Below are 13,055 nucleotides of genomic sequence, written 5' to 3' on the forward strand. Positions count from 1 at the left end.
GGGCAAAAAGCCCAGAATCAAGTTTAAGATACTAACAGACGCAAAGGAAAGAGGGGGCTTTGCCCTGCCAGACTTAAGGTTGTATTATGAAGCCGCAGCTTTCTGCTGGTTAAAAGATTGGCTACTTCTTGAAGACACTGATGTGTTAGATCTGGAAGGTTATAACAATGCTTTTGGTTGGCATGCATATTTGTGGTATGATAAAGTTAAGATCAATAAGGCCTTTAAGAACCATATTGTCAGAAAAGCAGTGTTTAATGTCTGGACAAAATACAAAGACTTACTGGAAAATAAAACTCCAAGGTGGCTCTCACCTTTGGAAGCTAAGGCCTGGAAAAGACCCAATATGGAAGCCTACTGGCCAAAATATTGGGAACTGTTAGAAAAAGACGGAGATAATTGGAAATTGCAGAGTATGGAGAAAATGAAGGATAAAGTGTGAGACTGGTTACACTACGCTCAGATTAAGGAAATTTTTAAAAGTGACAAAAAGTTAGGATTCCAGGTGGAGAAATCGAAGTTGGAAACAGAACTGTTAGAACCTAAGACTAAGGTACTTTCAAGAATGTATAACTTGCTGTTGAAATGGAATACACAAGACGAAATGGTTAAGTCGGCTATGATAAAATGGGCACAGGACATTGGGCATAACATTATGTTTGAGGACTGGGAAAGGTTGTGGACCACTGGGTTGAATTTTACTGCATGTAATGCTTTGAAAGAAAATGTAATGAAAATGATATATAGATGGTACATGACCCCAGTTAAACTGGCCAAAATATACCATTCGTCAGATAACAAATGCTGGAAATGTAAAGAAAATGAAGGAACATTCTACCACCTCTGGTGGACTTGCCCTAAAGTGAAGGCCTTCTGGGAAATGATATATAATGAGTTGAAAAAGGTATTTAAGTATACCTTCACCAAGAAACCAGAGGCCTTTCTCCTGGGCATTGTCGACCAGAAGGTGTTAAAGAAAGATAGAACATTTTTCATGTATGCAACAACAGCAGCAAGGATACTACTCGCTAAGAATTGGAAAACTCAAGATCTACCCACACTGGAAGAATGGCAGATGCAACTGATGGACTATATGCAACTGGCGGAGATGACTGGCAGAATCCGAGACCTGGGAGAAGAAAGGATGGAAGACGATTGGAAGAAATTCAAGATTTATCTACAAAAATATTGTGATTTAATGGAATGTTAAGAAGGATGCTTGGTTATAAACAATTGGCCATCACTGAAATAGATCAGGATTTGATGATAAGAGAGATTAAGAGAAACAAATTTGCAGGAGAACTATTTTATTGTAACTAAATAAGTGGTCACAAAATTTGGAAATAAGATGATAATTTGCTTGACAAAAATTTATTAACGATGTAAATGGGAGCGGGAGGCGTGAGGAAGCTCAAGGATGACACGAAATTTTGTTAAAACAAAGCAATACTGTTTATTATTATTGTATTTTTTTTTTCTAAAAACCCTAATAAATATTTATATATATATAAAAAAATAAACTGTAGTGGTAGTGCAGGCCCCGCCCCCTAGGCCGGATGGATTTGGCAGGAGAGGGAGCGGTCCTCCCAACACTCACGCAAGCAGCAGCAGCAGCAGCCGTGTCCCGGAAGCCTCTCTCAGGCCTCTTATGCTGTGGTGGTTCCACTGGTCTTTGCACTTTGGCATGATCTGAGCTGAAATTCTGGGTGTTGACATATTCCTTCTCTCTCTTGGCGAGGACGTGCTGGATGAGTCCCTCTCTCTGTCCGGACTGCGGATGTGTGGAAGGCACAAAGAGCTGGCGCATAGTGTGGGTCATTGGGGTTGCTTCTTGCTCATGCTCTCCTTGTCACGGATACGCCTCAGGGAGATGAGAACACAACTCAAGTAGTCCTTCAAAGCAAGGAGGCGGGAGGGCACAGTACACCTCTAAGGCAACTTACAGCCTGCTTGGTGGCAGCGGTGGGGGTGGAGGCTCCCCATTTGCTGATTCTGCAGGTTTCTTTCCTTCTCCATGAAGTTATCCTCGAATCCCAGAATTCCCGAGAGAGGAAAAGACTTCTGAGGTTAGAGAGGCTTGTCGCCGGAAATCACCCCCCCCCCTCCATTAACACGTGTAACGCACAAGCACCACACTCACACATGCACGCATCTCCCCTCCCTGACCCCAGAGATGTCCCTTTAGAGGGCCATCTCTTAACAGCCTTCCGTAAATAAGGAAGCGCTAGTCTGACAGCTCTTCTCTACAGCGCTCCACATCGCCCTATCTTTATTGTGAGTAGACCGGCCGCCTGAACTTTAGGTCAAACGGCGGCCGCCTCAGCCAATCAACATTGCCAAACAGCGCCCCTTGCGGCGGCCACGCTGGTACTGCAGGCTGCAAGCGCCTTTTCCTCACCTTTTGACAGCTCTCGATACAATGTTTCCGAGTTTAATTGACCGTGACTGATGTAATCAAAATGTAGTAAGTAACTTCCGAAAGGCGAAAGTACTTTGAACTTCAAGGACAATATTCTTTATAAATTCACCAAAAATCAGCCGTACATCGGATTTTCACCGGACCACTTTTATTTTGCTACATATTACAAGGACTATCAAAGGGGGGTGACCTGATGTGGGGCAGCCATAATCCCTTGACCGAGCGGTCACGTAGTCAGCGGCCCTTCTCAGCGGACGTGACTACCTTGATAGCCATCATGATGGGCTCAGACAGAAGGCTATCAAGGACACAATAAACTGCACCCTTTAGTGTATTCCATGCGGACTCGCACAAAAGGACTCTGACCGGATTCCCCTCAGGGGGCAGGAAACTTCGCCCTTCTCTTTTGTTCTTGTAAATAACTCATATGGGGAGGGGAGAGGAGGCTCCGACCAGGTGTCAGGTCACTCAGATTACCTGTGTAGCCCCTCCTCGACTCCTCCTAATATTAATGTAATCATGATGTAAATGTGATGTAATTCTGGGGGTGTAGCATAGGGGATTAGCAACTAATAAAAGTTAGGGTCTCCCTTTGTTCGGGGCTTCCATCTTGCTTCACCTCGTGGGCGGTGGGAGTCCTGTCGCGACAGTCTTTTCTTGAATAAAGACCGAGCCTACTGGCTGCTGTTTTGCTCTGAATTGCTCTGGTCGGTGTCTTCATTTGTCCAAGAGAGCCCTCGGACTTTCCTGTAACAGGCTTCAGAACCGTTTGGGGAAGTTTCGGGAAAGGAACTTAGAAAATACTTAACTGCAGGAAAATGTTCCTGCCTCCCCACAGCACCACATTTGCCGGACAATTGCCTCTCAGCTTATGCATGTTTAGGAAGGATTGTGGAGGCAAGAGGTCCTCCCCTCAAGGCCTTTTCCTCTAAAGGAGGTAGACTGGTCTTCTCCAATCCTCTGGCCACTGCTGAGTTTTCCAAACTTGCTGGCATATTGCGTGTAGCACCTTAACAGCATCATCTTTAACAAAATTTAATAGTTCAGCTGGAATACCATCACTTCCACTGGCCTTGTTATTAGCAGTGCTTTCTAAGGCCCATTTGACTTTGCTCTCCAGGATGTCAGGCTCAAGGTCAGCAACCACACTACCTGGGGTGTATGAGACATCCATATCTTTCTGGTATAATTCCTCTGTGTATTCTTGCCACCTCTTCTTGACGTCTTCTGCTTCTGTGAGGGTCTTTCCACCTTTGTCCTTTATTATGGTACTCTTTGTATGAAATGTTCCTTTCATAGCTCCAGTTTTCTTGAACAGATCTCTGGTTCTTCCCATTCTGTTGTTTTCCTCTATTTCTTTGCATTGCTCGTTTAAGAAGGCCCTCCTGTCTCTCCTTGCTATTTTTTGGAAATCTGCATTCAATTTCCTGTATCTTTCACTATCTCCCTCGCATTTTGCTTGCCTTCTCCAAGTCCACCTTTCCTTTTGAAGCAAAATGTCATTGAAATGGGGGAGAAATGCCCTGCATGAAGTCTTGGGTTTGCAATTTGGGGAGAGGGAAGACTGTCTGCGGCGCTGGGGAGCAGGCAGGCTAGCGAGGCCCCCTAGATCTAGAGGCCCATGGCTTCTGCCTACTTAGCCTATACATAAATCCGGCCCTGCCTATGTCACAGTGAGCACAGGCCCATCGATCACGTGCAAGGCATTCTGCATGTTGGGAAGGAGCCTCCTGTTCTGGGCCAGGTGGAAGAGTGACACCAGCAGAAGACTGGGTGGTGGGGTCGAAGCTGATCCCGGGGAGCACGTGAGGAGTCAAGGCTTCCCGCATGAAGGCCTCGCTTCCCCTAGAAGTCCCTGCCTCCTGGTCTGTGTTCGCTTTCTTCTTCAGGTACAGCGCCAGCATGTTCTGGATGGTGCACCTGCTTTCGGGGGAGAGCTTGTAGAACTGGTCCACACTAGAAGAATAGCCATGAGACGGGTGAGACTCCTGCAAGGCGTCCCCAAAGTCAGGGGAACATAAGCGCATTTGAAGAGCCTTGCTGGCTCAGGCCAAGGCCCATTCAGTCCGACATCCTGTTGGCATGTAGTTGGTCCACCACAATTGCAAGATTATTGCATCCTTCAAGAATGGTGTGTCAAGCTCCATCTGAGTCATCATCCAGGCACGCTGTGGAGCTGCATGGATGAGAGATGGGCATCTTCGGCCAGTCAGGGCTGAAGAGCTGGCAAGATCCCCTGTACTGAGCCGGAAAGCAAACTCTTTGGCCTCCGAGATCTCTCCCGACTCTCAGCAGCCCTCACTGTGAGCCATACTAGAGGAATGTTGTCCTGCATTTGCTGAGCTACAACACAGGAGCGCACCCCCAGGGGGCCATGATGTGGTAACCCTGGCGAAGCATTGCAGAGCAACTGAGAAAGCAGAATGATGTTTGCGTGGACAGTCCATTAGAAAGCTGCACTATTATTGCATCGATAGCACATTGCAGAATACGGCCCCCCTCCAGGCAAAAACATCCGTCTGGCGGGACAGTAGCTTTGATTTCGGAGGTTGTGGTTTTACATCTTCCTATTTATTTATTTATTTATTTATTTATTTATTCAAAATTATTTATTTATTTCATAAAATTAAACGCTGAAGAAGTGAATACCAGAATAGATCAGAACTCACTCCCAAGGTAAGGGGAAGAGACATGGCTAAGATGGCAGGACAGCTTACTCTATGGTGTTAACCCCTTCATGCACTAATTAGACTGAAGCATGTTGGTTATATGAGACTGGTTATCCCGCACAATATGCTCTCACACAACCCATGCCCTCCAACTGAAAACCCATTTCCTGGACAATATCAACATTGTGTTTTGTGCCTGTGAACTGCACAGTGCATATTTTTATTAGAAAAGAAAACAGCCCGGTGTTTCAGCTTCTCAGAGTTGTTTTATTCAGTGCGCTGCTACAGCTTGTCACACCCAAATCCTCCAAAGGAATCTGCCAAAGTGCTTTTCCAGGCAAAAGGGGGCAGAGGGAGAGAAACCAAGAACCTCAAATTCACTAGACCAGGGGTGGGGAATTGTGTGGCCCTCTAGATGTTGTTGGATTCCATCACCCCTGACCGTCAGCCATGCTGCCTGAGGCAGAAGGCCATTGGATCTGGCAATATCTGGGAGCCCACAAGATTCCCTGCCCCCGCCCTACACAAACAACCAGGCACTCAGCTGTGAGGCACACCTCTTACCGGAGGGAGGGTCACTCCAGAGGCAGCTGTGGCATGAGGGTGCTGGATCATGCCTTTGTGGGCCCATCTGAGGATTAAAGAGGACCCCCTAGGAAGCGTGCTTGGAGATCTTCCTTACCACGTGGCTCTCTGGCAAAAACACAACAGTACTAACGGCCATATGGAACCACACCTCAAAGCTGGATCAGACTTCCCAGATCCTGTAGCCTACATCAGGAGGAAGACTGGGGCAGAGGGGCCTAGAGTGGGAGTCAGAGCTGCTCTTAGGGCTGCATGTCTGAAGCATGGGCAGAAATCTTTGGGTGTGAGGTTGCATGGGGCTGTCTCTTTGTGTTTTGGTGATGCCAGGCCGCCAGCCAGCCAGAGGCAGGCAACCAACTGGCTTCAGGGGCAAGCTCCTTTGCAAAGCCAGTCTGATTTCACCAAATGCAATGGCAGAGTGACCATTCGGCCCGTGTTCTGCTTCGCTGTGAAATGGCGTGTGTTCCTCAACCCAGAGAACCTCTTGTTCAACGTCAAGCTGGTCTAAGGAAGAAAAGCATAAGAGTCAGTCTTGAATCCCCACACAGATGTGCTGGGAGATGCCTGCACACCGCACACGTAAAGCACATCTCCTCCCACCCACACCCAAAACGTCCTGGGAACAATGGTTTGTTAAGGGTGCTGGGAATCGTAGCACTGTGAAAGGAAAAGTAAGGTTCTTAGGATGCTTTGGAGGGGGTGGAATGTTGAATACACAGCGGCCACATGGACGGATGGACACACCCACACCCACACACCCCAGCATAGCTTCAGCGTTTAGCACCAAAAGTCTTCAGCCAGATGTCATGCAACCCTTTGGCAGGGGCAACTTATCATTTTATTGATTTTCCATAACAAAGAATTAAAAAGGCGGCCAATCTTGCAAAGGAGTGTTGCCATTTAAACTGCAGGTGTGACGTAGGAACCCGAACAAAGAGAAGGAACCAGCTACCCAGAGTCTGCTTCCGATTGCCCTTGTTCTCCACCTCCCTCTTTCCTAATCAGCCGCAAACAAGAGTTCAGATTTGAAAGCCTTGTTATCACCTCATTCCCTTCAATTAGCCAGCTGCTCTGGCAGATGACATCAGTTCCTTCCCGCTCCCAATATTCCTGCTCCTAACCTGGTTAGCCATAGCCCGGAAGCTGAATCTCAGGGGAACGCCTTTGGGCTGGGAAGGGCTCCTGGCCTGTGAGATGCGCTCAAAATGTAAAGATGCCTTCTTTCCAGGGAGCCAAGGGAGAAGGGGGGAATTTGAAATACCTCCCAAACTTCCCACGTCAGAGATGCAGGAGTTGCGTCACCTCCAACTTCCTCGGGGATGAAGCAGCTACGAAAAACGAAGCATCCCACCTGGGCACGGTTTCTGAGAGAGCAACAGCAGAAGACCCAGACTCTGGCAAGATGAGCATTTGCCCAGTGGATTCTGGCCGCTCCATGAGGGCAGACAGGGGATGGCTGAGGTGGCCGCCAGCCCCTTCCCACTCCTTCTCAGATACAGAACACATTTGCTCTGCCACTCCTTGGCTCTGGCGCCACCTACTGTTGGCCTCCTTGCCTTCCACCCTCCCAGTCCCAATGAGCACCATCCACCCCTGGTCCAGAGGCGCAGAGCAGTAGTTAGGTGATCTTGCGCCCCGGCAGAACCGTCCAGATTGCGCCCCCAGTCACGGACAAGTTAGCTCTTCTTTCTGCCTCTCCTCCACCCCACCCCCCAACCATTCAATTCACCCTGGAAGTACAAGTATCAAAAAGTAAAATGTTAGAGGCTTCCCCCCACCCCATAGCAATATAATTGGATTCAGCTAGCTGGTCAGTCTACTTTCGGTTTCACTCCTGGCTCCTTGTTAAATTAATACTGCATCAGAAACTTCCCAAGCAGATATCCAAAGTTCTTTGGCATTTCTCCAGTTGTTAATGAGATGTCTCTTCTAGTCCAGGGGAGTCTTTTCATCTTCTTCCAGGAAACTAAGAGTCGAAAGCCTTGATTTTCCGTTTTTTTTTTCTTTTTCCAGTCATTTCCACAGTTAGTCATTATTAGAGTTATTAAAACCTTATTATATTAACAAATTTTTTAAGTCTCCCTTGCTTTCCTGGTGACCTTCAGCTTAAACACAAACTGCTCTGGAGTGAGAAAAACCCTTCACACTCCAAAAGCCCAGCTGGAGGGACCTGGAAGTGTGCGGGGAAGAGCAGTTTTGTAGTGGGTTTGTTGCACAGGAGCACCAAGTTCACTAACTGGCTGATTCAGATTGAATCCCATTCAAAAAGAGTGCAATGGTGTGTGTTTCAGCCAGCCATCCGGCTGCTGCAACTATTCCCTGGGTGCCACCACACTGTCCTGTCTGTGTGTTTGGAAGGGAATGGGAGCTATGCTCCCCCCAGAGACACTCCACTCCTTCTTCCTTAGCTGTGTTGCTCAACAGTTGAGGCAACCTTCACAGTTCTGGGATGCCGAGGAAGCGAACCAATAGTCATGTTCATCTGTACTGGCTCAGTTACAGATAGGTAGCTGTGTTGGTCTGCCATAGTCAAAACAAAAAAATTCCTTCCAGTAGCACCTTAAAGACCAACTAAGTTAGTTCTTGGTATGAGCTTTCGTGTGCATGCACACTTCTTCAGCAAGGTATCTGAAGAAGTGTGCATGCACACGAAAGCTCATACCAAGAACTAACTTAGTTGGTCTTTAAGGTGCTACTGGAAGGATTTTTTTTTGTTTTGTACTGGCTCAGTATGACCTATTCTGACAGGTGCTGCCTTTCATATTCACGCCCAAGAGCCTTTCCGCTCCAGAGATCTGGGGCTGAACCCGGGATCCCTAAAGAGGGCTGCCTTCAGTTGTCTTTTAAAAGTAAAATAGTTGTTTATTGGTTTGACATCTGCTGGGAGGGCGTTCCACAGGGCAGGTGCCACTACCGAGAAGGCCCTCTGCCTGGTTCCCTGTAACCTTACTTCTCACAATGAGGGAACCGCCAGAAGACCCTCGGCGCTGGATCTCAGTGTCCGGGCTGAACGATGGGGGTGGAGACGCTCCTTCAGGTATACAGGACTGAGGCCGTTTAGGGCTTTAAAGGTCAGCACCAACACTTTGAATTGTGCTCAGAAACATACTGGGAGCCAATGCAGATCTCACAGAACCGGTGTTATGTGGTCCCGGCGGCCACTCCCAGTCACCAGTCTAGCTGCCGCATTCTGGATTAATTGCAGTTTCCGGGTCACCTTCAAAGGTAGCCCCACGTAGAGCGCGTTGCAGTAGTCCAAGCGGGAGATAACTAGAGCATGCACCACTCTGATGAGACAGTCCGCGGGCAGGGAGGGTCTTAGCCTGCGTACCAGGTGGAGCTGGTAGACAGCTGCCCTGGGCACAGAATTAACCTGTGCCTCCATGGACAGCTGTGAGTCCAAAATGACTCCCAGGCTGCGCACCTGGTCCTGCGCACCTGATCCTCTCAAGAGAGGAGAGTTTCCTGCAGAGTCCGGCCAGCTGCTCATCCCTTCTCCCTGCAATCTCCTTCTTCACCTCTTCCACATGATTCAGCAGACGCTTTTCTTCTTCTTCTTCTTCTTCTTCTTCTTCTTCTTCTTCTTCTTCTTCTTCTTCTTCTTCTTCTTCTTCTTCTTCTTCTTCCAGGAACTGGCGCAGTTGTCTCAACTTCTCCACAGTCTTCAGCCTCTCCACTCACAATTAGGATTGGGATTTGAATTGAACTGCTTCCACCCTCTCAGCTCACAAGTCCTCAGGCTTCTCCTTGACTGCTTTTCACATAATAAACAACAATGGGAAATAAACTCCATTTAGCTGCATTCAAAGGTGAACTTACCTAATTCACCATTCTTGGGAAAATATGGAGACCAAAACAGCATTCTTTTGAAATTCACACCTCTGAATTTCTCAAGGTTGACCCAGCCAGGTAATGTTCACAAAAAATGAATTTATGAGGGTAAAGCACGTATCAACATATTTATACGAGAAGGTAGCCACCCTAGCATTTGTTTTTTTAAAAAAAAATATTTATTACTTTTAAAGATTACAAAAAAGGAAAAGAAAAGAAAAAAAGACAAAAGAGAAAAAAACAAAGGAGAAAAAAACAATACAATATATAGACAATACAAAACACAACCTAAACCCGTTAAACTAAACACATTAAACTAAACTAAACAAAACCGAATCCCTAACCCTAACCCTAAATAAAACAAAACAAAAACAATTTAAAAACATACACCACACCTTTTCCATACTCTATCTTTCATTCCCTTGTTTCCTCGACCTCCTCTCACCTCCCTTTTTGTATTCCACTTCTATTAATTGTTTCAGCAAATCCTTTCCATCTTTCTCTATTTTCTATCATATTATAAATAACATATTTTTTAACCTTATTTTCCATTAAAACTAAAATACTTATATATGCTTAACTCTTTATAACATTTCTGCTAAGGCCATAAAATATCATTCCACCATTTTTCTATCACTCATTAATTTTACAATATTTCTAATCTTCTTTCACCATCTCCTCTCCCTGGTTTCGGATTCTGCCAGTCCTTTCCGTCAATTCCATATAGTCCATCAACCTGGAGATCTTATGTCCGAGGCTCTTAACTCTTTTCCAGGTCCCTTCTGCAGGTCTTCTTCATATTCTTTAATGCTAAAGAGCAAATCTCGGGAAAACTCCAACCTAACAATACTTTTATTCCTTCTGGACAGGTCAGCCAAATTTCCATATTTGAAGCTAAGATCCATAAAGTGTTTCAGAACATGTTTCAGGATTCCTCCAAATCCAAAGGCCCCCAGAACTTCAATCTCCTCCAGACCCAAGTCCATGTCAGTTAATCCCTGCATAGAGGGATCTTTCCAACTTTCCTTCTTCAGTCCAAGCCGGGATCCGATCCTCAAAATCTGACTTTTTCTAGATTCAATCATAAAAGGCCTCAATTTGTAGTCCTCAATTTGCTTCTGTAAGACTAAGGATCCCGCTTGTATTACTTTAGGTTCAACAACAACAGCTTTCTCCTTCTCCTCCACAATTTGTCCTGCCCAAGTAGATTCCTGTACCAAGTCCTGAATTACTTCTGTGTTGATGCTCACTTTTTGTCTCAAATTAATCACTTTCTGTTCCAAGTTATCAATTTTAAAAGTCATGTCATCCGTCTTCTTATGAAGCTGTTCCAGCGAATAGCTTATCTTACATAATACAGTCACTATGGCTTCTCCTGTCAACATTTTAAAATGGTCCAAGGTCAATCTCTGGTTCTCACAATTCCTTATCTTGCAGCTGGCGATTCCCCAGTTACACTCCTGTAACAGTTTCAAAAGCTCCCTCTAGAGGGAAACAGTCTCCACTTGTATCAATCCTTTCAAACACAACTCAAACCATAAAAATAGTTTCCATTTTCAGTTACTTTTCCTCCTTTTTAAGAGCAGAAGAGGGCAATGGAAACAGTATCTTTCTCTTATTTAGCTAGCTGTCAAATATGGTCTGTTCGCAGTTAATGAACTCTTTTCTTTCCAGGTTCAGAGCAGTGGTAATTTGATTTTTCACTCTCTCCTGCAGGCTCGCTAGGTCCAAAATTTCCCCCCTCTTGTCCTGCTTCCAAGGGGGGTTTTGTAATTTTAACCGATGGAAATTTAATCCTTTGCCAAAAGCTTTCAAAGACTTTAGCTTGTACCGTCTTTGCTTCAATGTATTTACAAAAGCGGAAGGCGGACTTCCTGTTTAAGACCTTCCCGCTTTGGTGCCAAATTAAGGTATTTAAAGATCCAATTTTCCGTTCTACTCACGGGTAGTTGTTTAAAGTCCAATTGTCCACAGGAAAAAGTCAGCGCTCTCCGGCAACAGCAATGCGGCTTCACTCCGTGAAAGAAGCAGTCAATTCGAAGCACCGCGCCACTCACCCCACGTCACTCTGGATCCCCAAAACAGGGTTTCCCCGCGAGTAGGGGAGGCGCAAAGGGTGCCAGCCGAATCCCAGGTTCACAAGCTTCTCCCGCTTGTGATTTCAGTGGGTCTCCGCCTTCGCCGTGGTGGTCAGACCCTGCTTTCCATGGAGCAAGTTCCTCCTGATCGGAGGAGCTCCGCCATTGCCGGAGGCGGGTAGCCACCCTAGCATTTGATTCATTTTCAGAATAATAAATAAATAGCAAACCGATATGGGAAAAGGAGAAATGGGGAGAAGTTGAAATGAGAAGTCAGTCCGGACTTGCTTCTTGAAGTGCTTGTTCCCTCACTAATAACAAGAGGGACACTTCCAAGGAGGTCTTTGCTTTCCTTGTCCAGGTCTGCTTGATAGGCCAGAATTTCCCCTCTCTCTTTCCTCCGAATCTCCAGGCGGCGACAGATCTCTCCCTGACAAGAAAAGGGAAAACTCAGCTTTGATTGAGACACAAAAAGAGGAGATGAATATTATACTGGCTTCTTGGGTCCAGTGGCCTTGCTATATATATATATTTTAAATAATATTTATTAAAGTTTCAAAAAAGTTACAAAAATGAGAAAAGAAAAGAAATAAAAAAAAATAAAAAGAGAGCACAAAATACAAAATACAGCAAAATAAAAACAATTAAAAACATTTCCTTCTTTCCATGTCTTGTCTTTCATTTACTTGTTTCCCTGACCTCCTCACACCTCCCTTTTTTGTATTCTAGTTCAATTAAATATTTCAGCAAATCCTTTCCAGCTTGGTTTTTATCCTAATAATTTATCTTAGTGTACTATAATTTTACATTCTCATTTCACCAATTAAAAAATCAATTTTTACCTAATCTTTTATATCGTTTCTGCTAAAACCACATTACTTCATTCCAACATCCTTCTAACATTCCTGGATCTTACAATGTTTCTGTAAATAAATTTTAATTTTTTTCCAATCTTCTTCCACCAACTCTTCACCTTGGTCTCGGATTCTGCCAGTCATCTCCGCCAGTTCCATATAGTCCATCACTTTCATCTGCCATTCTTCCCGGGTGGGTAAATCTTGTGTCTTCCAGTATTTTGCGATGAGTATTCTTGCTGCTGTTGTTGCATACATAATAAAGTTCTATCCTTCTTTGGCACCAATTGGCTGACCATGCCCAGGAGAAAGGCCTCTGGTTTCTTCTGAAAGGTATATTTAAGTACCTTTTTCATTTCATTATAGATCATCTCCCAGAAGGTCTTAATCCTTGGGCACGTCCACCAAAGGTGAAAGAATGTACCTTCAATCTCTTTACATTTCCAACATTTATTATCGGGCAAATGATAGATTTTTGCAAGCTTGACTGGTGTTATGTACCACCTGTATATCATTTTCATTATATTCTCTCTTAAGGCATTGCATGCCGTAAACTTAATACCTGTGGTCCATAACTGTTCCCAGTCAGCCATCATAATGTTATGTCCAACATCTTGAG

At 45.3% G+C, this 13,055-nt stretch overlaps 1 pseudogene across 1 annotated transcript in view; it reads right to left on the reverse strand.

Moving 5' to 3' along the window:
- LOC309361232 overlaps positions 1-13,055 on the reverse strand; it is a 296,451-nt pseudogene that overhangs the window by 23,075 nt on the left and 260,321 nt on the right. Inside the window, exons 15-16 of the transcript in view lie at positions 1,944-2,061; positions 1,667-1,861 (exon numbers count right to left, since the gene is read on the reverse strand). The product of the transcript in view is annotated as an uncharacterized misc_RNA (transcript). The remainder of the gene's footprint in view (positions 1-1,666; positions 1,862-1,943; positions 2,062-13,055) is intronic.

The sequence above is a fragment of the Podarcis melisellensis genome (assembly GCF_964234715.1).
Source record: "Podarcis melisellensis genome assembly, chromosome: W".
NCBI classification, from domain to species: Eukaryota; Metazoa; Chordata; class Lepidosauria; order Squamata; family Lacertidae; genus Podarcis; species Podarcis melisellensis.